Source organism: Panthera tigris, chromosome D4, assembly GCF_018350195.1.
Source record: "Panthera tigris isolate Pti1 chromosome D4, P.tigris_Pti1_mat1.1, whole genome shotgun sequence".
In the NCBI taxonomy this organism is placed as follows: domain Eukaryota; kingdom Metazoa; phylum Chordata; class Mammalia; order Carnivora; family Felidae; genus Panthera; species Panthera tigris.
In genome coordinates this window covers 37,558,316-37,584,343 of record NC_056672.1, presented here as the reverse complement: position 1 = coordinate 37,584,343, position 26,028 = coordinate 37,558,316, and positions in this window count along the sequence as shown.

Genomic DNA, 26,028 nt, shown 5'->3' with positions numbered 1-26,028 from the left:
AGACCTGAAACTAATGTAATGTTGCATGTCACTTATACCTCATTAAAAAAAAGATGTGGTTTCCTTTCTTATGGAAGTATAATTGACACATTAAGACATCGTATTTTTTTATTCCCTTAATCATTATAAAGCTGAAAATATGTAAAACCTCTAAGTCCTAGATTTCTAGGCTGTAAGCATGTTAATAACCTGGGTTCATAAATCTTTCCAGATTATCTAACCCAACAGGCCAAACTGCTCACAGAGCTTTAACACCTCTGTTCATATTATCTCCAGCTTTCATTAGCATATGAATGTCTTCAGACAAGCCATTAATCAAAAATATCAACCAAAACACAGCTAAGAATATCAATCAGTTCTATAGCAGGCCATGTGAGGCTCCTGATATATTAATATATGTATTATATACCCATTTCACAAACTTGTGATTTATATACACTTGCTAATTTAATCCCCTGCCTTAAGGAATCTATTATCATCACCCCTGTATTATTAGCGGAGAAGACAGAAGCACTGAGAAGTATAGCAGCCAAAGTGATAGAGCCAAGATATGGTGAAGCTGGGACCTACAGCAGGTGATCAGAGCTGTATGTATGGCCTCATAATGAAGAATGTTCCACCTCCAGACTTAGTTGCTGAAGAGCAGAATTCCTAAATTAGGAAACATCTGGTGTAAACCCTAAGGACACAGAACAAGATATGGAACAGGAGATGTCCCAATTAATTAAATGCAATTGATTCCAATCATACGGTTAAGGTGAATGCAAAAAGCAAACTCAGTAAAAGGAAAACAGCGAAAGTTAACAAAAAAATTAACTTAATAAGAAACCATTCTAAATACCCCATATTTGAAGTATGGTTACAGCCTATCTTGTGGGCATTTAAAAGGGTATCTACAAAGCATATGTAATACTGTGGAAATGTACTTTTTGTTGTAATATTAAACTTAAAATCAAAGTAAACAGTTACATATAAAAACCATTACAAATTTATACTGGAGCATACTGGAAATTGGCAACAATATTACCAAATTGTTAATATCACAATATGTCAGATTACTAGGGACTGAACTGTGAAAAAAATAAAATAAAAATTGAAGAGAAATTCAAAAAGATAATAATAATAATATGTGATAATTTAAATTAAATCTAGTTGTCAAAAATGACAGTGCAAGTCTTTTATCAGCTAAGATGCAAACAGCATCAAGGACATGAAATGCACTTTTTTGGTGGATTTTTTAAGGCAGGACAGAGAAGGTAAGAGACATAAATTCTTATAATTTGAAAAACCCTCCAATATCGCATAAATAAAAACAGGAGAAATAAGTTACAAAAAAGAGTTCAGCAAAAAGTTGGTTTTAGTATTTTTATATTGGACTTTTAAAACAAACAGCACAATAGCCCCAAACATCTTATTTTCTTATTTAAGTAGAAAAGAGCATTGACTTTAAAATTGTTCACACTGTGGAGCTTCTGAGAATCTGTTTGTATTACAAATTTTAGATGGAATACAGAACAATTCTGTAGTTCTTATTTCACAGACACTTACCCAAAACACCTTGTTTGAATACCAACTAGGGGTGTCTACTGGGGAAGACTGCAAGATAAACTACTGCTCCTTCCCTGAAATAAAGTATATAAATAAATAAATGCTGTAAATGTGTTCTATGATGTGAAAGGGTGTGCAAGGAAGTAGGAGTCTGGTTATATTACAGCATAAAGGAAGGACTTACATCCATCTGGGCTCAGGGGATCCTTTCAGTGATACTTGCTTGAACAGTGACATTGCCATAGATTAAACTGAGGTTTAGGGAAGAGTCCTTTACTAGAAGGAACTACATGAATGAAGTCCACTACAGGAAGGAAATATTATATATTACTTGAAGCACGTTCAACGAGTTAAGGCTGATTAAAGAATAGGTTCCATGTAAAAGTGGGACATGTGAATGAGTGAGAAACAAATTTGAAAAGGTAGCAACGGTACTTGTCAAGGATTTGGCAGTTTGGTTTTATTCATGACAGGGAAAAAGGAGAAAAGAAGGTAAAAATTGACTACTGAGTAGGTATCACATAATTATTATGTGTTTTTATTATATCATTCTCACAGCTACAGAGTGCGATTACTGAAAGTGAGGCTCATGTTAGTTGCTCAATATAATATACTTTGCAAGGTGGCATCAAAACAGTCACGGTTAACTTCAAATCACAAACTCTTTCCATTGTATTATAGCCTAACATTTTTAACCTCTTCCCATAGATGGATCTAAAATATTTCAGAGCAGTGGGAAACAGATTATATCCTGTGTGCAATTTTCAGTGACCCTATGAAAGGGAATAATAGTCACTTGGATTCTTTGAAAGGGAACAGTACTCCACTCAGATTCTTACCTCTGTGTGTGTGTGTGTGTGTGTGTGTGTGTACGTGTGCGTGTATGCATGCACGTGAGTGTGTGTTTGTCTTTTGTGGTTCTATTCACATTTTAGGATTGTTTACTCTAGCTCTGCAAAAAAATGCTAATGTTGTTTTGAGAGACATTGCAGTTAACGTGTAGATTGCTTTGGGTAGTGTAGATGTTTCAACAATATTTGTTCTTCCAAGTCATGAGCCTGAAATGTCTTTCCATTACTTTGTGTCATCTTCATCAGTGTTAAATAGTTTTCAGAGCACAGGTCTTCCACATCTTTGATTCGGCTGATTCCTAGGTTTCTTATTGTTTTTGATGCAATTATAAATGCGATTTTTTTCTTGATTTCTCTTTCTGCTGCTTTGTTATTGGTGTATGGAAGCACATCCAGTCTCTGTATATTCATCTGCAGCTTGGCTGAATTTACCAGTTCCAACAGTTCTGTGGTGGAGTCTTGCAGGTGTTCTACATAGAGTATCATGTCATCTGCAAATCGTGAGAGTTTTACTTCTTTTTTCCTTACCGATGTGGATGACTTTTATTTCTTTTTGTTATCTGTTTTATTTTTTTAACCAATCTCATTTCTTTATATTTGCACCTTATATTTAGCTAAAAAGACAGGTTGAGAAATGAAATCTTGCCAGTATTCTTATTTTGTCACCTACATACGAGCTCTGGATATTTCATTTTATGACTAATTTTCTTCTCAGTCTAGGGAAAATTCCCCTTCCAGGGGTATGAGGTGGTGTAGATCATATCTTCCCTTTCTCTGAGTGTGAGAAGAAAGAATTTAAATAATTGAGTCATGTAATTGTGAATGTGGATATTTTTTCCTAATAAAAAGAAGGTAACTTCTCGTTACTCTTTTAAAGAAAGGCATTTTCCTTTTTCTCAGTGTTCTTCTGAGTAGGGATGATATTTGTTCAGAGTCTTTCTAGCATTCCCTAAGCACCAGCTGCCACTTCACTTTTATAACCTGCCTGACTTAAAGATCATGCTCACTGTCCAAAAAACGACAATCATAAATTGAATATATTATAAACAATGGTTTTAAAATATTTTTAAAAATATTTTACTATTTTTAAAATATTTACATATTTCCATAAAATATATGAAGACATTTATCCTAAAGGAAACATTTAATCCACTAAAACTTCAATTTACTCAAAATAATTATTGTTCATGTACTTTTAATGTTAATACAAAAACGAAAGTACATGTTCAGAGTCCCCTTCTTAATGTTACATGGAGTAGCCATTTAGTTAAAGTGGATGGGGCAAATGCTTGAACTGCTCCATTGCTGCCTTAAAATAGAAGGATGGTCATCATCTTTGATCTTTCTTTTCCCAGCTTCCTTGAGACAGACAACATATAACATTGTGTAAATTTAAGGTGTACAATGTGATGAGTTGACACATGTATATGTTGCAAAATATTTACCAAAATAAGGTTGGTTGACATATCCTTTATGTCACATATTGCCATTTTGTTGTTGCTATGGTGAGAGCATTAAAACTCTGCTGCCATGGCAACTTGCAAGTGTACAATATGATAGAGTCATCATGTTGTACTTTGGATCTCTGAAATTTATTCCTCTTGAAACTGCAAGTTTGCTACTTTTGATCTTTTCCCTTTTTCCTTCACCTCTTACCCCTGGAAACCATGATTCTAGTCCCTGTTTCTGAGTTTGATGTTTTTTATATTCCATGTATAAGTGAGATCGTACGGTATTTGTCTTTCTCTCTCTAGCTTTTTCACTTAGCATACTACCATCAAGGTCCATCCATGTTGTGTCAGATGGGAGGATTTCCTTCTTTTTATAGACTGAATAATATTTCATCATATATACACACATATAATTATACAACTCATCATTTATAGTCATCATATATATAATTCATCATAAATATAATGTTATATGTATAATTAAATATTAAAATTGAATTTGTTAGTTCTAACAATTTTTTTTTGGTGGACTTTTTTTGGATTTTCTATATACAAAATTGTACCATCAGCAAGCAGAGACAGTTTTACTTCTTCCTTTCCACTTTGGATGCTTTTTGTTTCTTTTTCTTGAGTAACTTCTCTGGCTAAGACTTCTAGTACTATGTTGAAAAGGAGTGGTGATAGTGGGTGCCCCTGTCTTGTTCCTGATCTTAAAGGGACAGATTTCAACCTTTCACTATTGAGTACAATATTAGTCATGGGTCATATATGATGTTTACTATGTTGAGGGATAGACTTAAATCTTTTTAAAGACAGAGATCTCATTCAATAATACTGCATATCTGTGTTGAGATCCATGCATACTTAGCAACCTGAAACCTTCGTAAAGAATATATGAAGGCCAGGGTATAATGAAACAGTGGATAGTATTTAATTCTCAGACAATAATAAATTGCCTAAATGTATTTAAATCACAAATATCTAAAGTTTTTCTGGAAGTAAATCTTTCTTTATTTCTCTTTCTTTCTTTCATTCTTTTTTTTTCATTTAATTTAATTTAATTTTTAATTTATTTTTTTAACATGAAATTTGTTGTCAAATTGGTTTCCATACAACAGCCAGTGCTCATCCCAACAGGTGCCCTCCTCAATGCCCATCACCCACTTTCCCCTCCCTCCCACCCCCCATCAACCCTCAGTTTATTCTCAGTTTTTAAGAGTCTCTTCTTTCATTCTTTTTAAAGAAACAATTAGTATACTAGGTAACAAATTTATGAAGACGTGTTTCATCAGTGAATAGATTTGGGAACTCTAAGGACATAAGGACATTTGTCAAGAGAAGATGGAATTTTTGTAGAACACAAAAAGCATATATTTCAGCCAATTTGAGGCAATGAACATTAGCAATAGAAAAGCAGAACATTGAATAGACAGAGGAGAAGTTTGAATAGCTAACAAAACTCAAGTGCTCTGTTGATTTTTGGTCTGAAAGCATAAACATCCTGATTTGATCCTCTCAGATAGTCATGTGTGATGACCATGCATGTGCCCCATTTTAGGTATGAAGGGATAGGGTAATGCCTATAATAATGTGTTTAATGTTAAATGTCTTTTGGGGATGCCGTTTTAATTAATTTTGAATTCTTATGTCTACCTCAAAGGAAATATTGTTCATATTGTGCATAAGAGAACATAATTATAAACACAGATTTTCTGTAAAGCACAAATTATTTTTTCTTCATATTATGATCTAGCAAATGTCCAGTTTTCCAATTCATTAAGTGGAATCTATTATTTAAAATATAGCTCATTCTCATCCAGTTTTCCCAGTATGTCATGTTTGTTATTTCTATAATCATCTATGGAAAATCTTTTCACATATGAGATGAGAAATGTTGTTTTCACTCCTGTGTTTGTAAGCCATGTGGCAAAATAATAACAATATTTCAAATAAAAAATCAACAAATCATAATGCCCTTTGAAAAATCATGTACACTTTGAATTATACTCTATAATCAAGTTGTAGTTTACATACTAAATCACTTGAAATTTTACCAAGTGCTTTACACCATTTTCTCCTTAAAGATTAACACAAAACTATTGTAGGGAGCCATGACAGAATTTCTTGATATTTAGAAAGGGTGTTATTCTGCTATTTATAATTATATTATAAATAAACCTCATTTTTCATATACAGGTAATTTACCACAGCATATTGTAACACTGTATCTCATGTACATGTTGATAAGATATATACTTCTAACCAGCAGTGAAAATAAATACTATTAGATATTAAATATGTATAGCTATTGACTTTTGATATACTTAGTGATTTCTTCCTTTAACCAATAACTTCATTCATTATAATTTTGAATTTGTTACAATAAAACATCCTTCAAAATTTTGGAATTAGATGAACATGGTAACTAAAGCAGTAGAATGAAAAGTCAGAGTGGAGTTTGGAGACCACACAAAATCCCAGGTCTAGGTAAGCAATCAGAAGTTCCAACAGCAAGGATTAAGGGCACATCCAGGGGTCCACATGGGTGGAACAGATTTTAGGACCAGTGAGCAGAGAGATGGGAGAAGAAAGTTGAACAGGATGTGTAGGGTAAAAATTAGACTCCATTCCTACAGGTAATTCAGAGGCTGGGAGATCAGGGCAAACAGGGGCCAACTAACTAACTAAACGTGTTATCTAACTAAACGTGTTATCACCAAAACATGAAATGGGATTCACCAAGGATAGATTGCTAAATGTGCCTGGCTGGGAAGGTTAAAGAAATGCAGGTATTAGAAATAAATACATAATTTAAACAAGAGCCCTGCTCTTGGACCTTCTCCAACAAGGATATTTCCTTCTTCTCAAATGTATTAGTGTGATGGCTCAGTGTTTATAGAAGATTTTGTGTCATATAAAAAAAAGGTTTAAAAAAGATCTTTGGAAAATATGTGGATAAAACCAGACATATTTCAAAATGTGTACAATAGTACTTTTAATATAATGCACATTAATATATATCTGTTCATTTATTCATTAATTCATTCACCTTTCATTATTATTTATTTATTTACTAAAGTTTATTTTTTTTAAGCGTATTTATTTTGAGAGCTAGAGACAAAGAGAGAGCATGTGTGCACGCAGGAGTGTGAAAGGGGGAAGGGCAGAGAGAGAGAGAGTCCCAACCAGGGTCTGCACTGTCAGCATAGACCCGGAGGAGGGTCTCAATCCCACAACCATAATGTCTTGACCTGAGCCAAAATCCAGACTTGATCGCTTGACGGACTGAACCAGCCAGGCGCCCCACCATTCATTATTTAAAAAATATTTTTTTAATGTTTATTTACTTTTGAGAGAGAGAGGCAGAGACAGTGACAGAGGTACGAGTGGGGAGGGGCAGGGAGAGGGAGATACAGAATCCGAAGCAGGCTCCGGGCTCTGAGCTGTCAACACAGAACCTGACTCGGGCTTGAACTCATGGAACAGGAGATCATGACCTGAGCTGAAGTTGGCCACTTAACTGACTGAGCCACCCAGGGGCCCCATGGGGAGAAAGAATATTTTTTAAATTGAGTTTATATAGTGTTCCATACACCCTTTCTTCTCTAGAGACATTGCCGTGAGCAAAGCAAATCAAGTCCTTTTTCTTTCTTGAAACCTGTTTCTGTAAGAGGAAGGTAGTAAACATGAAAGGTACAAAAGTAAATAAAATCAGGGGTCATATAATACAGGTTCTGAAGAAAAATCAAATGGACTCAGGGGTAAATAGTGAAGAAAGTGGTGTTGGTGGAGTGTTTGTGCTATTTCATAGTATTTTGTATGGGCTGGTCAGAGAATGCGTCTCAGAGAAGGCCATACTTGAGCTGAGACTTGAATTAAGGAACAACATATGCATAGGTATGGGGAAGAAGATAGAGTAAAAACAAGGGCTCTGGGCAGAGAATGTTTGCCAGTGTTTGAAGAAAAGCCAGAAGTCTGTCTGGGTGGCTGCCTGAATCTGTGGGGAGCAGGTGAGTGATAGGATATGAAGTCACCCAAGTTAAGCAGTCAGGTTACAGAAAGCCTTGTACACTATGAAGAAAACTTTAAAAAAACATTTATTTATTGGGGCGCCTGGGTGGCTCAGTCGGTTGATTATCCGACTTTGGCTCAGGTCATGATCTCGCAGTCAGTGAGTTCGAGCCCCACATCGGGCTCTGTGCTGACAGCTCGCAGCCTGGAGCCCGCTTCCGATTCTGTCTCCCTCTCTCTTTGCCCCTACCCTGCTTGTGCTCTCTCTCCCTCTCTCTCTGTCTCTGTCTCTCAAAAATAAATAAATATAAAAACAAATTAAAAAAAAGTTTATTTATTCATTTTGAGAGACACAGAGGCAGCACAAGCAGAGGAGGGGTGAGAGAGAGAGAGAGAGAGAGAGAGACAGAGAGAGAGGGAATCCCAAGCAGGTTCCACGCTGTCAGCATAGAGCCCAATGCGGGTCTCAATCTCAGGTACCATGAGATCATCTCCTGAGCCAAAACCAAGAGACTGAGCCAGCCAGGTGCCCCAGAAAACTTTGAATTATATTTTGCATGAAGTGGGAAGCCATTGTAGTTTTTAGAGAAAGTACTGACATACCTTCACTTACATTTCGTTTGGATAATTCTGGCTGATAGAACAGTAAGAGGGAAGCAAGAAGGCCAGTTCAGAAACTATCAGTGTGTTGTTTAAAGGCTATTGTATTCAAGACCCAGATAATTCCTCCATTTAGCTATCGTTTCAGGAGAAAAAAACAATATATTGATTTGCCTCTTGTGTTCCGTGATGATGTCACATTAATCTTACTTAAAAATGTGAATAATGCAAATCTATACCGCACCACTAAGAGTTTTAAGCATTTCAGGCTCCACCTTATACATAGGAAAATGAAGACTGGAAAAGGTTCCTAAGACTTGTGATTAAACTAGAGTTGCTACAGAGACAGGTAATGATTAAAACATACATAGATTTTGGAGTTATAAATACATCAGTTCAAGGTTTACATCTGATATGTAACAATAGAGTCAAGTCACATTAAGTCTTTATGCTTCAATTTTCTTTACAGTTTTCTGTAAAATGAACTTCAGTGAAATATTTACTCCAAAGGGGGGAATGTTAGGTTAAATGAGATGATTTATATAAAATACTTTTCACCATGCCTTGAATAGATTATGTGCTCACTTTTAGTTATTTTCCTTATTCTCAACCTCAAAAGTCATCTGCATCATTAAATTTAAGGTTTTCAACAGTCTGACGGTTGGTTCAACATAAGCTGCACCATCAAATCATTGATCTGGCTCATAACGAGAATCTAGTCTTATCTTAGGAACATTGTTGTCTTTAAGATGGGCTGCATTTTGTCTCTGGGGCCCCTAAACCTCTCTTTCTAGAAAATATCTTCCTTCTATATTCCAAAAGCCTCTGTTTTAAAAGTAAGGACTCAGCAGGAAACATTACATAAATGTAAGAAATCATGTTTTATATTCTCCCTGGAAAGATCAACACTATTGCTGTAGTAAAGTAAATTTGAAAATGTATTCTTACCCCCAAAGCACCATTCTATAAACAGGATACCCACTGCAAAGCTGTATATATTTAAGACCTACACATTCTCTTATCTTTGGATTTAGCAAGACATGCACTACAATCCAATTAGAAAGTAAAATGGACTTAATTACTTAGCTCAGATCAAAGAACATAAGGAAGCAAAGAATCTAATTAAAATTAATAATATAATGGGCAGCTTTATCTAATGTCTGATCTAGGACATTTCATCTTAATTTAAACTCAACTCTCAAGTTCATAGCAAGGCCCCGTCACTGTCACTGATTGTTATGAAATTTGATAACCCTGTGGCAAACCCTTCCCGTGTATCTGTTGACCAATTCTAAGTAATAGATTTGTCTGTTCAACCAGGAGAGGTCAGAAAGTTCACTCTGCTACATGTTTATATTGAATTTCTTTAGCTTTCTATCTCTTATTTTAGGCTGATTAATATTCTTCAGATGTTATTGAGTAGTGCAAATGATCTATGAAATGTACACAGCCACGGGCCATATTTACATTGAGTGGGAGCAGTGTCTAAGTTAATCAAGAAGTCTCATAGATGCCTCTAAACCTCACTTGGAGTGCATTTACAAAGTACTTTTTATTTTCATGTTTGTACTAAATTGATCCCCCAGTACAGTCCAAATAATATATTAAAGTCATTTTGTTGGCAATATGTAAAGAAAAAAATCTAGTTAATTTACGGACGTATAATCTCCACTGTTAACTTCTGTGTGTGTGTGTGTGTGTGTGTGTGTGTGTGTGTGTGTGTATGCATGCTCAACAGGCACAACGTAAGTATTACACATCCAAAACCAAAGCAGACCAACATTTTACCTTGGTTGCTGAGGCAAACCTGAATCAGTATTTCAGCTTCCAGGTATAAATCACATATTTCTGTCAACTGTTATTTGTCAAATATCTTTCCAGAAGGAGAAGCTAAAACTTTGTACCATTAAACATATATATTGATTATAAGCGTCATCCTTATTTAGAATTTTTTTAAAAAGCATTTTGATGTCTAAAGCCCAGAAATTGGGTCTGAAGTCAAAATATAAAAGAACTCAGTAGGATTCTAAAGCCCCTCAGAATGGCAAGGGCAGCTGTGGGAAAAGGACTATAATCAGCTATAGTTATCCAGGAAAGAACCAAGCAAAGACAAACAATAGTCTAAGAGCCACAATGGATATCTTTGATCAGGATCAAAGTGAGAAGAAGTTTAAAAAGGAAAATGGAAGTTTAATTTAGGAAAAGGTTGCAAGTATGGGGCAGCTTTTCAGTTTTCTCCTTCGTGGATGTACGCACTCGCCCTCTTTTGGAACCTGTGCAGTTGTGTTCTCATGGGCTTGTCTTTGCACATCATAAAGCCAAGGATGTTAAATCTTAGCCTCAGAGTGTATAGAAGCCTGCTTAAAGGGGCCAGATCTCCAAGGCATGTCAGAGAAGATAAAAATAAGTTTTAGATCTATTCTTTGGTGAAATATTTGCCAACAAATATTTTCTGTGAAAATCTGATTAAGCTCCTTAAGAAAGCAAACTTGCTTCAACTGATTGGCACCCTCAATGTGACTGAAATATGTGGTTATGCACAGCAGGACAATTCTATTGTAGAGAAAATTCATATAGTCAATATCCCACTTGTGTGGTGCTTAAATTTAAGGACCTTATGGTGTTCCCACCTACTTTAGACAACTCCCTAAGAGCCCACATAATCAGACACTCCTCCACTAGCAGAGGTTTGAGCCACAATATGTTCTTGCCCTTGAGAATATTTCTCTTGATCATAATGCAATTGGTTTCTGTGTTACCATAGTGGCTCTATGTCAGTTCAGCAGGAGATATTTTTGGTATCTGTTGAATTAGGCATGTTCTTGCCCATTTTGTATTAAGTCAGATAAACTAAAAATCTTTGAGTTATGGATAAACATTTTCAGTATAAAAGTTCATCAATTTTGAGATAGAATTGGACATACTGAACAGATAAAACAGGATGGCTGATTAAATTCCTCACACACCATTTTTTTTTTTTTTGAAAATGAATTATAAGACTGATGACTACTAAGGAAAATCTGTACTTCCATAGAATTAAATGTTGTTAGGATAATTCATATACCAAGTGGAGATATGTCATTGTTATCTTGTTTCGTTTGCCACAGGGATGAATTAGTCTGTAGGTAGACCACATAAAATGGAAACGCATTATCAGGGAGATTAACATTTATTATATTTTTAGTGGTAATGCTGTGACATCTCTATTTTTAATGAATTTGGTTGCATATTTTAAGTATGAAGAAAGGAGAAAAATAGATGAATATTCTTATGACACAAAACACAAAATCTTATCGTTATAATTGGAATACCATGACTAAATGTCAAGATCATTTTAGATTAATCAAATAACATTGTGACCTTCATCTTCCTGACTACCTTGACGTGGCCTTTGAATCATCTTTGATAATACATTTGGATAATTGGAAATAGTTTTTATAAGTTTATTATTTATTTATTTATTTATTTTTTGAGAGAGAGAGTGCACAGTGCTCATGCGTGAGAGGGTGGGGCAGAGGGAGAGGGAGAGAGAATCTTAATTAGGCTCCATGCTGAGCACGGACGCAGGGCTCAATCTCACAAACTGTGAGATCACGACATGGGCCAAAATCAAGAGTCTGATACTTAACTGACTGAGCCACCCAAGTGCCCCAATATAAAAGATTCTTCATCAGGTATCTAGGAATAGTGATTCTTCATAATTGTTTAGAATGTTTGCTATGTTGTAAAGGGCCATGAAATAATGAACCTAATTTTGCTTAAGCCAGCAGTTTTTGAATACTGAATGTATTCAAGGCTTTGTGACAGTCATTAGGGAAACGAAAAAAAGAAGACAGAACACTTCCTACTCTCAGGAAGCTTGGGATATAACCTATTAAATGAATGCATAAGAGGTAAAAAGTTGCTTCCTGAGGTAAGAGAAAGAAAGGATTGCTTTCTGACTCATAAATAGGGCTAGCTCAGGTAAATCTCCATGGAGAAGGCACCACTTAGCTGACCTGACAATAATTGTTAGGGTTTTGACAAACTAAAAGGAAGAAGAAAAGTATACACAATGTAAGAGTTTTTAAAAAGACAGTGGGATAGAAATGCAGAATGTTTTGTGAAATGATCATTTTGGTGCCTAGTTGGTATACAGAAGGGAAGGAAGGAATAGGTAGGCAACAAGAACTAGGGTCACATCACGAAAGATTTAATTGCCATGCTTAAGAGATTGGACTTTACACTGTAGAACACACTGGTCCATCACATGGCACAATTGCTACACGCAATATTCTGGAGGCAGACAATGGTCCTTCAAATTCCAGCCCCCAACATATACCTACTTAGGTGGGTGTCAAGTATCTGGGTAGGCTTAAACAAGGTGAGTAAACTTTTGGTGCATGTTTATCCGTATCCATCTAAAAAAATTGAAAATTCATGCAATGAAATCAGCTAGGGAATTCACTACACAAATGAGAAAAATGTTTTAAACCGTCAGTGAGAAAGAATTAATTTGGTCATATCACTTGTGTCAGTTAGGGTAGGCTAACCTTTATAACAGATAGACAAACAATGTGTATTGGTTCAACAGGTGTTTTTCCTGCTCAGTTACAAGAAAGGGCAAATTCCAGACAGGAAAGAAGGACTCTGCTCTCTTCAATTTTTCAGCCATGCATACTAATGATCTCTCTACTGTCTTCCACACATGATTTCCATGGTCACTCTGTTGGTAATCTCCATGTGATTCAGTCAAAAGAAGGAATGAACGTGAGGACTGCATGTTTGAGATTTTCCTAGGCCAGGTTTAGGAATGACACCCATCATTTACTCTGAGAGTGAGCTGGAATTCTGTCAAATTACCATGACTGACCCCAAGAGTCTGGGATATATGGGCTGGTGGTATGCTTAGGAAAAAGGGAAAATCAGTCTTGAAGAAGAGCCTCTGCTACAATAGTCATCCAACAATATTATGAGATACTATGGTTTAGAAGTCTATCAGAATCAGGGTGCCTGGGTGGCATGGTCAGTTAAGCGTCCAACTCTTGATTTTGACTCTGATCATGATCTCAAGTTTTGTGAGATTGAGCTCCACATTGGATTCTGAGCTGATGGAACAGAGCCTGCTTGGGATTCTCTCTCTCTCTGCTCCTTCCTCTAAACAAACAAACAAACAAACAAACAAACAAACGCACATACATACATTAAAAAAAGAAGTCTATCAGAATCCCTTCAAGAAAGCTGGAAAAGTTTGATGATGCATAATTACTAACCCAACTGTTATGGATCAGTCTTATATACTACGATAAAGCAGAATGGGAGTATCTCTGAAGTATAAATTTTGTATTGGATGGCAGGAAGAGTTCTGTAGATAATCATGGCAGTATTCAAGAGGAAAAAGAAAGTCCTCTCTTGCAGATTACACAAGCAAAAGACTGAATGTCTTTTATGAAAGTCTAATATAACTGCTTGCTTGATTATTCAGAAGATCCGTGAACTATTTATCAGTTATGTAAGAAAAAAATGATCTGCAAATGATGATTTAATAATCAGCTTCAAAGGGGGCTGCCTGGAAAGGAACACCTAAAATCATTAGACTCCCAAGATCATAATTACAGACCTGATTTTTGAGCAGGGAATTTCCCAGACTTGATTTTTTTAAATCTGAGTATAAAAGAAACTGAATAAGAAAGGAAAAATATCACTCATTTCTTTTTTTTTCACCTCAAATACTCTTTTATAGAATTAAGTCTTAAACATTATTAAAGTATATAAAATGTTCTATTAAACTTGACTACTTTATATATCTTTATATATCTGTAGGGTATGATGATTTTAAATGAGAAATTACATTTTTAAATCCTGACAGAAGGGTTGTAAACTATTTCTACCAGTTCCTTCTTCCCTTTCTGTTCAGGGACCAATTATTTCTAAAACGGTAGCTGAGCACTTGCAGTAGATACTGCTTAGTTAAACTTGGTGCAGGGAGACTATATCGGGCTGGGTCCTGTGAAAGACAGATGGCATGTACAAAAAGAGTATAGAGAATTTAATGACGGCACCATTTACCAAGGGGTATGGAGGACCAAGGAAGCCAAGAAAGGACTAGCAGAGACCAGGAGGGGAAAGAAGACAGTGGTTTTCATGACTTCTTCAGAACTATTGTAAGAAAGGAGCTTCCCAAGTAGAGCATACAGCCTCTGCCCACCCTCTGCCTTGTGAAAATCTGGGGCACCTATACCTCACTCTCACACTACTCCCGCACATGGGTTTCTGGCCAGGAAAATCTTTCATTGGCCGCACAAACTAAAAGAAAGACTGGTAGTCTGATAAAATCTATGGAACTGAGCCTCCGGGACTGGGGCTCCATGGGGAAATGTGGAAACCGTACCTAAAAGGACAAACGGAATATTTACAACATATGCAAGAACGTTTCTGAGAAAGATATTAATAGTGCATATAATAAAGCAAATACATTTATGTATTGCTGAAATGTATATTTTGTGTAATGAGGAGTGTGTGACTATGTTTTCTTTAAGCACAAATTTGAAAATTTCAAAGAGAAAAGGTTGAATCTGCATAAGATCTCCTTATCAGAAATAAATCAGGGTTTTTGAAGTGTGTTTTTTGAGCCATTGCCTGATCATGATGAAATAGAGCAGCATAGGAGATGCCAAGACTGACAGCCAAGAGCCCTAATGAAACATGAGCTTGTCTGTACTCCATGTTCACTGAGAGGAAGAGAGAAGAGGGAAGGAGTTAGAACGGGAGCCTAGCAGAGAGAGGATGTCCAAGTTTTGCAGTAAGTATTCACAAAATAATGGTAAAGGTACCCAGACTGATGATCAGAGTGCAGAACTTCTAACCTCGCAGCATTGTCGCTTGAGACTTAATTGGCATCAGCGTGGCTGAGAATGGCCATAACTCAGGATTATATACACCCACAGGTCCAGAGGAGAAAATTGGTGATGGATCAAGCAAAGAAGATAAGAAGAGCTCTTGGCAGGCAGGCAGGGCTGAGAGGAACCTGGCAATAGGCAGAGATGAAGGAAGTCTTATGAAATTGTTGATTGACCATTAGAGAGATCCATCACAGTGGCTTGATTAATATCATGCAGATGGTTCATGGATGAATAGAAATTCAATTCCAAGTCTTTTTGTCTCAAATAAAAATTCTTTCTGTTGTAACATATGGCCTACAGCGAAGAAGAAATAAAGATATCATCAATTAAAATCATTCTTTACCAAATCTGGAAGTTTTCCTAGCAACAGAATCTCTTTCAACAAAAGCAACAACAGAGTTTTAATGTACAGTTGTAAAGCTAACAATACAGTTGTTGTAGAGCACAACATATCTTGTTGAAAAGTTAAACACTGGTGATAGACATTTGGTCTTTAAGATGTCTATCTCAGACTAAATTTGCAAGCCACATATTGTTATGTTTTAAAGGAACAATTTTATAGATTTTACAGAACTGTTTTATTACCACATCTGCAGCTGTTTTTTCTTTTTCCCTAATGAGTGACAGGTTAAAATGAATTTACTGAATGTTGGCTGAACCTAGTGTCGTAATCATTTCATAATATATGCAAATCAAACCATCATGTTGTGCTCCTTAAACTTATGCAGTGATGTACATTATTTTTTTTCCATAAAACTGGAAAAAAATTGACATGAAAATATAAACTTTACCTGATCCAATTTAACACCTCTTGGTGTTGCTGGTTTTTTTTTTTTTTCTTTCATGAAATAAACTTTTCTACCTGGCAAAAATAAATGGATTAATTTACAGAGCCCAAATCCTCAAGATATTTCTGTCTCTTCAGGGAGTTATATAGGATTTTTACTATTATATTAGGATAAAAAAAAAGATTTAAATTTGGAAACAAAATATTTGGGTTAAAATCTTCACTCTGTTGTAGAGTTAAATGATGTTATATAATTTGCAATTTATTTGAGCCTTAGTTTCTCCTCTTGAGAAGTTGGGATAGTGTTATCTATTTCACTTGATTGTTTCCTAGTCCATAAAGACTATGAAAGTGTTTTGAGATATGTGGGGTTTTTAGGAAGGCAAGATTTTTTTTTTCCAAATGTGTCATTTGCCAACTATGCCTCAAAGAACATAATAATATTCAGACCTCTTTTCTGAATACTGAATATCCCAGGGCTTTGTCATAGTAGGTATGATGGTGTCACTGGGAAATTTGGATGCTTTGATAAACATTATTAATATAATTTATCTAAACTGAAGACTGTTGCCTCATGCATGCCTGGAGACTCCATTAACCTCTCTCCTTTCCTGACATATGAGGTAATAGTTAATCATAGAAGAAAATATGCCAGAACACAATGGATCCCATGATGATGCTTCCTTATCCCCATTGATCAGTATCAGAAGGGATGCCATTGTACAACTTTACAGAGTCTGATTCCATCTCTCCAAAAATTTTACTACAGCAAGCATGTTTTCTTTTTCATCCAGTTCACCTGCATACTACTACTTGGCTTCAGTTACCAATACTAAAAATAGTACAAAAAATACTTATGGTGCATCTAATATCCAATAATTCTTACATTGTGTTGCTACTTGTGACTTGGTGATATTCTCTCAACGGTGATTTACCAGAGTATCAGAGCCTCCAGTAATTTTTACCCTCACTATGGCCACGCCTACCACTTTGAGACTGTAGCAAGCTATGTGTCCAAGCCAATCACTTAAGTAAACATAATACTTCTGGGTCTCTTCCAAGTGATTTTAGCTCTAGGACGTTAGGAAAAAGCCTCTTCCCTTGTCTTAAGTTATAACCCTATCAAAGTTTCTTTATCTATTATATCATTGTTGTAACATTTTCCATTCTTTCTATAAAGGTGTTTTTCTTCTTTGCCATGAAAAATCTATTGAATTCAACCTGTAAATACGTGACCTGATGCTTTGCTGTTCTTGCTCACACATGTCCTCTTGTGATGGTTATCCTGATGTTTGCTTTGTTTTGTTTTTTTCTTAAGAACCGACCTGCTCTTTATCAAAACATCCAAATCAAGCCAATGGAACATACAATGTACATCTTAAAAATATTTTTATAACAATGGAATTTATTTGCCTCCAAAATTGGATAAGGTCACATCTATTTATTTTTTTCATAAAAAGTGAAGCACTTTTCATACAAGTGAAGCACTTTATAATTATAGAATCTGCATTTAATCATTTTGGAAAGGCTTTGTCAATTCCATATCCCAGCAGTTATATTTATTTCTTTATTTTATTTTGCCCATGAGGAATTGTAGTCTATGGAGATTAAGTGATTTGTCCCAGATCAAACATTAAGTCAAGAGAAGTGCTGGAACTGAAATTGTGTCTTCTGTCTCTCATCCAATTTTTGTTTTCCAATCCCCACCCTAGTTCAGAGCTACGTGACATTTTATGTGAAATTGTAAGAGTAGATGGTGATGGTGATAAAAAATAGCTGTTTATATCCATAACAGAACCCCACAACATCAGTAGAATCCCTTGGGGTAGGGACCATATGTAGAATTTTAGTAAGTAGGTGGACTGTGGGAGCCAGACTGCCTAATTGAAATTTCAGTGTGTCATCAGTAGCTTTAAGCCTCGAATTAGTTCCTCCTAAACCTTTCTGTGACTTTATTTCCTAAAGTTTAAAATGATATGACAGGGGTGCCTGGCCAGCTCAATTGGAAGAGCATGAAACTCTTGACCCTGGGGTTGGGAGTTCGAGCCACACTTTGGGTGTAGAGATTACTTAAATAAATATATATTTTTTAATGAAATGAAATATCAATACACTGACTCAAGAGGATTTTTTGAAGATTCAATCTCTTAATTCAGGTGCCTGTCAAATAATAATAAAAAGCTCTCTATCACAATATGGGCAAATTTGAAGCTTGAGGTGTCTGGGTGGCCCAGTCGGTTAAGTGTCCAACTCTTGATTTTGGCTCAGGTCATGATCTCGCAATTTCATGAGTTCAAGCCCTTGGTGGGGTTCTGTGTGATGACTTCACCCTCTCTCTCTGTCCCTCCCCCACTCACACTCTCTCTTCCTCTCTCAAAATAAATAAATAAATTTTAAAAATATATCAGGGCAAATACGAAGCTGCTATTATTATTGCCAACCGATTTCATACACAGCCACAAAATTTAAGTTTCAGTCAAATGTTCTGAATACAAAATAAAGTGTAGCATGAGTTTTGGTTCTCAAAATTTCCTGTAAGGCAAAAATTAAGATTCATGATTTAATTCTGAAGGAGGATAACCTTAGCAGTATTTCTTATTTAGTAATCGACAATGTGTTAAGAGTCGATATTTGATAATGCAATCTTTTGCTGATCGTCATTTTTCTTTCCCCCTTTTATTGCCCTTGTCAAAACCTGCAGATAAAAGTATGCCTAGTTCTATGCAGTGAGATTTAATTGAAATGAGGTTTGAGTGTCAGAAATCAACGAAATTAGAAAACATAACTTTAAATAGGTGTTCAACTTAAAAAACAGGAGAATCCCATGAAATTGCCCCTTCTGAAATGTTGTCCGACAAGCAATTTTGCCTTCTCTAAAGACACGTGAAATACATTTCTAAGGAAATAGATTTGCTTTTACTGCTGGAATGTTGAGTTTATGAGTCGAATGGAGTCGCTCAGCAAAAATAAATAGCAGCATAATGATAAGTACAAACAGCATTATGTTTGTGTACCTCTGTCTTGCTGTAACTCAAGGCCTTTCAAAGATTCTCTTTCCAGTCTCCTTACCATGACTGAAACACAGAAGCAGATATGAACCAAAGCATCACATTTTCCATGTGAATCAAATCACTGACATGAAAAGATGATTAAATTGTTTTAAGCTACACTTCAGCGTTAAAGCTCAAACAAGATCCTGGCTTTCTGAATTTCAGCTTTATTTACTACCTTGAACACCAGGAAAGCCTTTTCCTTTCTAGCTATTTCTGAAGTTCAGCATTGTTGGAGGGGAGGCTAGGACGTATTACACAGCATACTGGTGTCACGTTTGATCACATCCACGTCTACTCTCCTTTAAAATCACCCTAAAGCAAAGCGAAGGTACTGTTCATTTCTTCAGAGGACACAGAGCATCAAGCACATTTTCCCAAAACGGCTTACAGCAAATGATTCATTAGACTGAATAGTGTCTTAAAGTGTGTTCGTTTTATTTTAAATTCCCTGTAGTCTATAAAAGAATAGGAATTCTGTTCCTGGAAGGTCACGCAGTTAGAGAATATTACAGCTGAAAGGAACTTTTTAGATCTGCTTATCCACGTCTCTGATTTTATAGATGAGGATCAGCTGGGTGATATTACTTGTTCAAGGTCACCCCTGGGGTATTTTTTTTCCAGGGAACTTTCAATCAAACAGAGCATGGTGGCTGGGATTTTCCCAACCTTTTCAGGAAGCACAGGTGAAAGTGCTTCTCTATACAGCTAGCATTCTTTACCATTCTTTTTTCCTCATTCTTTGGCTTGTTGCTTTCATCTTTCTTAGTCGTCTTTATGTCCACTCAAGCAATAACCTAGAACACATTTGGAAAGTCAACAAAGAACTTGAAAATCCTCAAAACTACTTTTGGGTCGCTTCCGGCCTCGGATTCTATCTGGTCCTCTTCCTGCAGGTCTGTGGGAGAACATTTCTTTATCTCTCAGGTTTTTAAGACTTTTGTTTTAATTCTGTGAATAAGGTGTTGTCAGTCCTTATTAAATACAAAATATTCCCAACTTTGGATGTCTTTACTGCCCCAAACTGTCAAGAGAAAAATCCAGTCTTCCACCTCTAAATGATGTTAAGATGTGAAATATTTTAGAAATTGAGGTAGGAAGGGTAGACTTAGGGCCATGAAAATGTTACCTATGAACCTAGAAAAATTAAAGTAGGAAAAGCAAATCTAATGTGTGTCCTTTTGCATAATTTCCATTTTCTTTCTTTATTGTAAGACTATTGTGCCCTCCCCTTTTAATAACGTTTAGACAGAGGGCTCCTAGGCGTCCACGTATATCCAAGTGTATCCAAGTGGATTCTGCTTTTCCTCCTAAAACTGAGGGGATTTTGTTTATGTTGTTCATTTTGTATTGTAAGGGGAATAATGATACCTCTTGAGCTCTGCTGAGTCTGCACTCTGGTCAGTCGCTTGTGCCTGAGAAGCCATGACATAGTAAACGTGAAGCATGTGTCACAGTTTGTGATACCCAACTTCTTCTTCATGTGTCTACCCTGGTGAGCTGAAATAATTCCTTCTGGTTAGTACAGTTAGTGGCAGAAGAGCCACGTCCTTATTCTAATGCTGAGTATGAGTTGCATTGCCCATATATTTCCGTGAATTCTTTAACAACATAGTTTCTAAGCTTTCAGAAGTGAATTTAAATTTACTCAGTTTCTCTCAGGGGTAGCCAATGACTGGTGGCTTCTCTTAATTAGCTAGCAAAATGTATTGATATTATTAAAAAAGAATTTCTGCTTTGGATGCTGGTGCTTATTATTTACCATGGCCATTTTATGCACCCCAATTTGATTTCCATACTATGTAGCTTCCTTCTTTCTTTCTTTCTTTTTTTTTTCCTCTTGTTTATTTATTTTTAAGGGAGAGAACACAAGCAGAGGAGAAGCAAAGGGACAGGGGGAACAGAAGATCTGAAGCAGGATCCGAAGAAGGCTCTATGCTGACAGCAGTGAGCCTAATGAGGGGCTTGAACTCACAAATGGTGAGATTACAACCTGAACCGAAGTCGAATGCTCAACTGACTGAGCTACACAGGCACGCCCTGTGTAGCTTATTTCTGATACGTCATACAGGTGCTAGAAAAGTTATCTTACTCTCTATCCCCTCCAGTCAGCAAGTAAAGCCTTCAGTATAGAAGTAATCATGGTAATTATGCCCTTGTACTCCTGTGTCTGACTTCAGAATGAACCCCATGGATGGGTCTCACACCAAAATGTAGTGGCTTTTCAATCGAGATAAGCCTCAGAGTCTTTAGGTTTGACTCAGACTTCAAAAGCAAATCAAAAAAGGAAAGAGAAAGAAAACAATCCTAGTATGTTTCTGTTTCTACTGGGGGGTCATAATACATGTAGAATATTTACAGCGCTTTTCACTGGAGTTGATATAAAAAAAAGTCAGCTTAGTGTAGCTTTTTCATAAATCTACCAGAATCTATGCATCCAATTTATCAGTATCCTTTTCGCTGTTTCTGATATTCATCAGAGTCTCACATGTTTTTTACAGAAATCTATTATTATAAATAAAACGTTATTTCTTATAGTCTATAAACTTATTAGTTCATGTTCCAAAGGGACTTAATTAAATATCAGTATATTTGCATCAAAATAATAGCCTAAAAATAGAGCATAATTGATACTGGATTATTTAGACTCAGGATGTTACTCTAAACAATTGTGTATGGTGTAAGTAGTTAAATGGTAGTTTGGTTGACGTCCTTCAGAAGCCAGAAGTAACTATGTCTTCTAAAATTGTTTTTCACTTATGAAACATTTCAGACTCATGTGGAAATATCACATTTTGCCTGTCCCACAGGTATTAGCCCTTGTAAAATAGACACATCTATTTATGTAAGAAATACACATATTGGTTCTCTCCTTAGCAAAAGAGGACATATGACTTGAATCTGGTGCTCTGAGTAGCTAAGACGAGCTCAGAGTAGCTAGCACCTAGAGGAAAAAGCTATCTTCTTTTGAGGCTGCTTATGTTAGGTTGGATTCCCATAGCAGCAGACTCTTGGGCAAGGATTTGAGGGAAAGTAGTTTATTTGAGAGGTGATCCAAAGAAACCTGGTATGGGAAGAGGGAAGTGATCAGAGAAGGACAAGAAATCAGTTGAGAGTATGGTAACGAGGAGATTACCTTTGGGAAACTGAAGTTAGTCTCCTTGGGAATTTCTGGGCGATGGTGCAGAATGTACCTCCAGGCTGAGGGCTGCTCCAGGAGATATTCAATCCTTCACTCTCCCAGATTGCTCTTGTTCCAGCAGTCACGGAAAGCCCCAAGCAGAGAGATTGCAGATGCTTAGGATAGAAAGCCACAGCACATGTGGGAACTCCGAGTACCATGGGGATATAGGCAGGACACCAATAGCATCTACTGCATTGCTAAATTGTGAGGAAGAGACTACTTGTGACTACATGGATCTCAGTGATTAATAAACCCACTTGAGGTTAAAGCCAATACTGAGAAAAGCAGAGTCAAAGAAAAGCGAAAAAGGAGATACAGAGAAAAGTGTCTAATCAGGCTGGTGTTTTGTTTTTTTTGTTTTTTGCATGAGTTACGCTCATGGTGAGCGTAGCATTATGTATAATAAGTTCATTGACTTGCTATGGGTGGGTAACCAAATTACTATTTAACTTCTTATACACCTGAGACTAATGTAACATTATGTGTCAACTATTCTCAAATTAAAAAAAAAAAGATGAAGAAGAATAAATAGAAATCGAGATTGAAATTTGTTTGGGTCCTATTTTTCCAAAGAAGATATCCAGATGGTCAACAGACACATGAAAAGATGCTCAACATCACTGATCATCATCGAGATACACATCAAAACTACAATGAGATATCACCTCACACCTGTCAGAATGGCTAAAATCAGTAACACAGGAAACAACAGGTGTTGGAGAGAGTGTGTGGAAAAGGGAACCCTCTGGCACTGTTGGTGAAAATGCAAACTGGTGCAGCCACTGTGGAAAACAGGATGGAGGTTCCTCAAAAAGTTAAAAAATAGAACTACCCTATGATCCAGCAATTGCACTACTAGGTGTTTATCCAAATAATACAAAAGTAATAATTCAAAGGGATATGTGCAACCCAGTGTTTACAGCAGCTTTAACTACAACAGCCAAATTATGGAAACATCCCAGACGTCCACAAATAAATAACCAAAGAATAAGTGGTATAGGGGTGCCTGGGTGGTTCAGTTGGTTAAGCATCTGACTCCTGATTTTGACCCGGTCATAGTGTCACGGTTGGTGAGTTTGAGCCTAGCATCGGCTCTGTGCTGACAACACAGAGCCTGCTTGGGATCCTGCCTCCCTCCCTCTCTGCCCCTCCCCTACTTGCTCTCTCTCTTTTTCAAAAATAAATAAAAAAATAAGCTTTAAAAAAAGAATAAGTGATTACATATATATATATATATATACATATATATATATATACACACACACATATACATACAATGGAATATTACTCAGCCATAAAAAAAGAATGAAATCTTGCTGTTTGTAATGACATGGATGGAGGAGAGAGTATTATGCCAAGTTAGTCAGAGAAAGACAAATACCATATGATTTCACTCATATGTGGAATTTAAGAAAGAAAACAAATGAGCATAGCGGTAAAGAGAGACAAACCTAGACCCTTAACTATAAAGAACAAATTGATAGTTACCAGAGGCGAGGCAGGTGAAGAGAGTGTTAAGTAGGTAATGGGGATTAAGGAGGGCACTTGTGATGAGCACTGGGTGTTGTATATAGGTGTTGAATCACTAAATTGTATACCTGAAATTAACATTACTGCATGCGAACTAACTGGAATTTAAATAAAAACTTACAAAAAAATAAAATAAAATTATTTGGGTCTTTTGACCCAGCTGTGCCTAAAGGTCATTCTCCAGACATGATAGTCACATAAGCCAATACAGTACTTTTATTTTTCCTCATCTTAGTATGAGTTTCTATAACTTGCAACCAAAACAAGTCTTCATCTGTAAACCCACTCTTGTGATTTTTAGGTTCAGGCTCTCCTAAAACTTTAGTAGTATGTTGATAGAACCAGATATTGCAGAAGGTACCTGTTGATGCTAAATGAATTCTCCTGCCTCTTTATTTTTATTGTATGAATCTTATTTTTTTCGCTTGTTTTTAATTCTATGAATGTGCTCAACACTTGTCCCTTTATTTGCTGTTTTGGTGAGTGAGGCTTCAAGGGGGAGTATGCTAGACCATCTAAGACAGGCAGAAAGTTAAAGAAAATTGCTGCACTTGTCAGTCTTTAAGAATGTGGAAAAGCATGGCCAGAGGCCCTTGAAGATACTGAATGTAACATAAAATATTTTAGAAAAAAATTGATATTATTAATATTTCTGTAATTGCTGTAATATTTATGCTAGAATTGCTTTTACTCTACATCCTTTTAATTATTTGACCATAATCCTCTCCAGAGAAAAAGTTGAGTCGTAAAAAGTTTTCTCTCTGAGGAAGGAAACTATTCCTTGCAAGATGCCTTTGCAATGAAATATGTCTGCTTCATCCGGGTATTTAACACTCCACTCCATTGTACTGTAGTAATTGTCGCCTGGGAGTAACATGATATATGAAGATTCCACTTTAAGTTTCCATAACCCGTTCTTACTGACCTTCTGGTAAAATAGAATCCTTGATCAGAGGGATCAAAAACTTTGTTAGCCCACGATTTTTATTCTAGTTGCTTAGTGAAATGATGGTAAATATGAAGTGAAATGCAAAGTGAACACCATTCTTTAAGATAGAAAAATACCCTAAGTAGTTTGCTACTAGATATTGTAAAAGCTTTCTATTTATCTTGGAAAATTTTATTTTTAGGATTCAAGCTAGGGTGTGTATTACTCAAACAGGAGCCATAGATACCCATGGAAAATGTCATTTATGTTTAGTTGCTTTCAATAATATTGGACCCACCCATATTCTCTACAATATTCCTCATTTCTTCTTCTTTCATAGAAACACTCCTTAAGAACCAATAAATGTGATTCGGATCTTTTGGTCAAAAGCCTACAATTCATTAACACATACCAGTTATTTAAATCAGGCTTGGCTCACCATTATTTAGCACTGCCTGCTGAATCCAAGATCTTGTTCTCAATGAGTCAGATTTGACATCAGGAATCTTAACTTTTCTCCTGATCTGTACCCGTTAATTTCCTATATTTTGAGTTTTAGAAGAAAAAAAAAACTATCTCAGGTTTTTATTATACCATGAATTGTATAGTACAATGTCAAACAAGTAGCCATCAAGGCTAGTTTGAACTCTAGTCTGATGAATCCTTATGAAGTCCTACCTGGAAGATAGTTTCCAAGATGATAGTAGATTTTCAGTTTAAACCTAGACTTCTGTTATCAAGCATTCTTCTTCTGTTTATGCCACAGAAATGGTGAAGCCAGATATTTTTTTTCCATTTATAGGGGTTTTCCTGGCCAGCTGGACTTAAAAGGGAGATGTGACAAAGAAAGAGCAACAACTTTGCCTTAATAATGAGTGGATATCTTTTATTTTTTTTTTAATTTTTTTTAATGTTTATTTATTTTTGAGACAGAGAGAGACAGAGCATGAACGGGGGAGGGTCAGAGAGAGAGGGAGACACAGAAGCCGAAACAGGCTCCAGGCTCTGAGCACAGAGCCCAACGCGGGGCTCAAGCTCACGAACCGTGAGATCATGACCTGAGCCGAAGTCGGCCGCTTAACCGACTGAGCCAACCAGGCGCCCCTGGATTTCTTTTAGATGAAGCAGTCACGGGAGAAACTCCTCATCACCTGACTAATCTTAATCCACAAATAAAAGAAATCAATAATTACTGGTAACTATAGTA